Here is a 5,288-nt window from a genome sequence, read left to right as displayed (position 1 = left end):
AAAAAGGGTGCCTCAAGCATGTTAGGTTAAACTGTGCCTGAATTTCCAGGCAAATGACCTCTTATGAAGGTTTCAGGTATTCCAAAAACTGACTGAGTTTTTTTCAACTCCGTCTTCTTCCATGTTCATCTTTCTCACTTTCCAAACCATTCCCATTATGTCCATGTCTTTCACTGCCACTCTCTTTTTTCCTCATCACTCATTACATATATACTTATGCATGTATATATGAAAATAATCATAAAATATGACTGTATATCATATACAAATAAATATTAATTATAAGTATAAAACCACAGTTTTAAAAATAATTTCCACATGTTAAATATCTTTGGGTTTTCCTAATTGATACACATGGTTTATCTGGAAGAGAAAAGACCACATATTAATCAACTTAATAGTTATTAAGATAATAGTCTTATGAGACAATTATTATTATGGAAACTCATAAGTGCTTATTATCATACCATACAACTGGACAGACAGGTACAACTCTGTGTATTACAAGGTAAGCATGTTTTGAAGGTCTATTCATGCCAAGAAAACATGATTTATATTTCATATATAAGGGCCAATTTTAGAAAACAAATACTTTTAAGGTAAATTCTAGTAATCTATAAATTATTTTAAGTTATTCCCTGTCCTACTTTTATTTTTTTTCCAGAAAATCTGCACTTTGAGACAATGGCCAATTCCACCCTAGTGACTGAGTTCTTCCTGGAGGTTTTTGCTGAGATTTGGGAGCTCAGGATCTTAATCACTGTGCTCTTCCTCCTGGTGTATCTGTGCAGCCTGTTAGGGAACCTTGCCATCATCATTGTTACTACAGTTGACCAGACCCTGAACACACCCATGTACTTCTTCCTCAGGAATCTGTCCATTTTAGACATGTGCTACATTTCCATCACTGTCCCCAGTACCTGTATCAACTCTCTCACTAACCACAGAAATATATCTGTGGCTGGGTGTGCAGCACAGATCTTTTTGTTCTTATTTTGTGCATGTGTAGAGATTCTATTTCTTACCATCATGGCCCAAGACCACTATGTGGCCATCTGCAAACCTCTCCTCTATCCTGTGATCATGAACCACCAGTTCTGTGTTCAGATGACATTGGCTTCCCTACTTAGCTCACTTGTCCTTGCAAGTGTGCACACTTTCAAAACTTTCCAGCTTTCCTTTTGCCACTCCACTCTAATGTGGTCCCTCAGTTCTTCTGTGATCTGCCCACTTTGCTGAGACTTTCTTGCTCTGACACCTTTAGCAACAAGCTCCTAATACTTCTGACTGTCATTGGAGTCACTGGTAGTTGCTTTGTCTTTATTGCCATATCATATATTCACATATTATCAACTGTATTGAAGATTCCTGTCAAAGGAGAGAGAGAGGGAAAGCCTTTTCTACCTGTGTTCCTCACATTATTGTGATGTCTGTCTTTGTTAGCTCTGCTGCCTTTGTGTATCTACGACCTTCAGTAATAACCTTTGAAGTAGTTCAGGAAATGGTAATTTCTGTATTTTATACCATGGTTCCACCATTCTTAAACCCAATTGTCTATAGTTTTAGAAACAAACAGATAAAGGAGGCAGTGAGGAAAGTTATACTTCGAGTTTTTCCCATATTTGAATATAAAAGGAACATCTATTTGTCATGGTATTTTAGAGGGAAAAAACTGATAACATAAGATAAAATTATGTACAAATACACAAGCACACACAAGTACACACACACACACAAAAGATTTATTCCCTTTATTGAATATAGTTTTTTTATCACATATTTCCTGATTATAGTTACCCCAGTCTCTATGCCTCCTTGTTCCCCTTCATTTGTCCTTCCATCCAGATCCATCTCATTTCTGTTTTTCATTCTAAAACAAACATGCTTCTAATGGTTAATAAGTGAAATCAAATAAAGTATAAGAAGATATAACAAAAACTAGTATATCAGAATAGGGAAAACAAACAATGAAAAAGACCCCCAGAAAGGGCACACACACACACACACACACACAACAACAACAACACAACAACAACAACAACAAAAACAAAACACCACCACCAACAAAAATAAGACATATATGCTGTGGTTGTTTGAGTGAAAATGGAGCCTATAGTCTTCATTTGGGCCTTATGCATTTTTGTAGGACAGTGAAAGGCAGCCTGGTTTCCAGATGAGCTAAGATTGGAAAGTGCAGTGACCTTCAGAAAGTAGGCGTTTTGCCAGGTTCCTGGCATGAGGCCACATACCTCCTTATGTTTATGACCATCAATCATGTAAGAGCAATGGCCCAAGCATCACCACATGTCACCTAGCCTCAAGACATATCTCCATTTTAATGAGGTACCTAAAGGCCTGGAGACTTAGCCAATAAATTCCCCTTCTCAGACACTCCTCGCTGCAAAAGGCCCGCCCTGAGAAAGTCAGGTACAGTTTTACTCATCACCACTCTCTGTCATGACAATAAATGCCTTAAAAACCATGGACTGTCTCTTTTCATCAGGATCTGCTGTGGGGAGTAATGGAACATAGAAAGCCTCTCAGTCACAGCTGCCCAAGCCAAGGACTCTCCTCTCTGCAGCACCTAGCCAGAGCTCTCCACCACCCTTCCCCTTTGCTCCTGGCTAGATCCAGCCTGCTGGGCCCCACCCACTCTGTTCTCAGCTCTTTTGCTGCCCCCAGCTGAGCCTGGGTGCATAAGAGTCTGAGAGCCTGACCCCCCCCCCCCCACCGCCACCTCCTCGCAGGCCTGGGAACCCCAGAGCCAACTTCAGCAGTCCCTGGGACCTCAGGCTGTGCTCCCCCACCCCTGGTTCCTGGGCCCGCAGTTTCCCATAGCCCAATGCACACCCCGCATTGGTGTTCTGTAAGCACAGACAAAATTCCCATGTCCCTCCTCCACGAGTAACCCGAGCCCTGAGTGGATGTTGGACACCCATTAACCCAATACATTTTTGGAGTATGAGTCAGATTATTGGAAAAATTGTAAACTATCAGATGGGCTTTGAGGTCTAAGAAGCTCAATCTTGGGCATTTTGTTACTGTCACTTCCTGCTGCATGTGGATCCAGGTGTACTACCCTCAGCTACCTCTCAAGGACCATGTCTTCCTATATGACATTGTGCTTCACATCATAAAGATAATGAATTAATCCTCTGAATTGTAATATAGCCAAATAAATTGTTATGGTGTCTCTTCACAGCAATAAAACCATAAATAAGACATTGATTCTTTGTGGTGTTTTATTTGTTTCAACCCCAAATTAATATTTTCTTTTCCATCTACTCATTTTGTGTGTGATTTTTTCCCCTATTTCTTCTAGAGCTTTCTGGTATGCTGTTAATACTTAACACTATTATGAGATCTCCAGTTTTGTTTTGTTTCACTTTTACATGTACTTAGTAGTATGCCCCTGCCTCCTAGAGATGTCTCAAATGAGGAGGATAATAAAAATTAAAGCAAGCAAACAAACGAACAAACAGAACTTGGAGTCTCTTTATGTTGGCCAACTACTCCTCGGCCTGGGCCTTCCCTGGAATATGGTTGATATGTCCAGTGATACTCTGTTAAATGGTGTTCCTTTCCATTTCTCAGGAGGTATAAATAGCATGTGTCTCTTTGGTTAGTGGTGGTACTTTTTAATCCATTTTCCCTTTCCAGTTCTCAAATTTGTTTGCCTTAAACTTGTGCAGGTCTTTGCATCCTAAAAAAAATTGGCATTTTTGTTTTATTCATCTTTTTGTTTGTTTTAATTCTTGGGTTTAGTATTCATTTTTATTTTGTGAGAAAGAGCATGCATGAAGTTGCATAGGTAGGAAGATGAGGAGGAACTTCGAGGATAGAGATAGTCAGAATAGAGACACTACACCACAGAAAAAGCAAGAAAGTAATCTTTCAACATACCCAAAAGAAGATAGCCACACAAACATAATTCCACCTCTAACAACAAAAATAACAGGGAGTAACAATCACTTTTCCTTAATATCTCTTAACACCAATGGATTCAACTCCCCAATAAAAAGACACAGACTAATAGACTGGATTCATAATCAAGACCCAGCATTTTGCTGCATACAGGAGTCTTACATCAGTGACAAAGACAGACACTACCTCAGAGTAAAAAGTTGGAAATCAGTTTTCCAAGCAAATGATCCCAAGAAACAAGTTAGAGAAGTCATTCTAATATTGAATAAAATCAGCGCAATAGAAACGGATGTCCAAAAGTTGGGGTCATAGACAGATGCACTTAGCAATTAACATGAGCAGAATGCATAGAAGCAAACACGTAATTAGGGCTAATTGGCTATTGGTCTTTTGTTGTTCCATATCAAATTGAGAATTTTCTTTCTATTTATGTGAAAAATGAGATGAGGATGTTGATTGTGATTTCATTGAATCAGTAAATTGTTTTGGTAGGAAAGTCTTTTATCACAATGTTAATTCTACCAAGCTATACTCTTGGGAGTTCTTCAAATTCTAGTATGTTTCTTAATCTCTCTCTGCATACATCTAAAGTTTTCATTTTGGGGAATTTTTTTTACCTCTTTTGTTATGTACATTCTAAATATTTTATTTTATTTGAGAAACTGGGAAGAGGAGAGTGTCCATGATCTCTTTCTCAGCATTCTTGCTACTCATATGTGTTAAGACTGGTAAATTTTGTAAGTCAATTATGTATCATAACACTTTGTTGAAATTATTGATAATTTCTACTTTTTTTCTAGTGAAATTTTGGAAACATTGGATATAAGATAATATAATCTTAAATTGAAAATAATTTGGCTTATTATTTTCCTATTTGTATCTCTTCCCTTGCCTTATTGCTCCAGCTAATGCTTTAATCACATTATGGATAACAGTAGGGAAAATTCGCAGTCCTCTTCCATCCCTGATTTTAATGGGGCTTATTAATGGTTTTATTGATTTAGGATGATATTGGCCTTGAGTTTGTCATATGTTTTCTACAGTCCTAATGTTTTAGGGCTTTTATTAAGAATGCATGTTGAATCTTAACAGACTTTTTATTTTCTATGCTTCATTTTTTTTCTTTTATCTTTTTTGGCTTCCATTGAGATGATCATATGACTCTTGTATTTTTGTCCATGTATTTGGATAATTACATTTATTTCTTATATATGTTAAAGATAAAAAATAAAATCAATAAAAAAGAAATACCTATCAAAAGAAGAAGAAGAAGAAAGAAGAAGAAGAAGAAGAAGAAGAAGAAGAAGAAGAAGAAGAAGAAGAAGAAGAAGAAGAAGAAGAAGAAGAAGAAGAAGAAGAAAGAG

The 5,288-nt window shown here is 37.4% G+C and overlaps 1 pseudogene; it reads left to right on the top strand.

Annotated features, from left to right (window-relative positions):
* The first annotated feature begins 684 nt into the window (after positions 1-684).
* Positions 685-1,684, top strand: LOC110297977 (annotated as a pseudogene).
* Positions 1,685-5,288: the final 3,604 nt, after the last annotated feature.

The sequence above is a fragment of the Mus caroli genome, chromosome 7, assembly GCF_900094665.2.
Source record: "Mus caroli chromosome 7, CAROLI_EIJ_v1.1, whole genome shotgun sequence".
Classification (NCBI taxonomy): Eukaryota; Metazoa; Chordata; class Mammalia; order Rodentia; family Muridae; genus Mus; species Mus caroli.
Note: the sequence above shows the minus strand (reverse complement) of the source record. Positions and strands in the feature narration are given on the sequence as shown.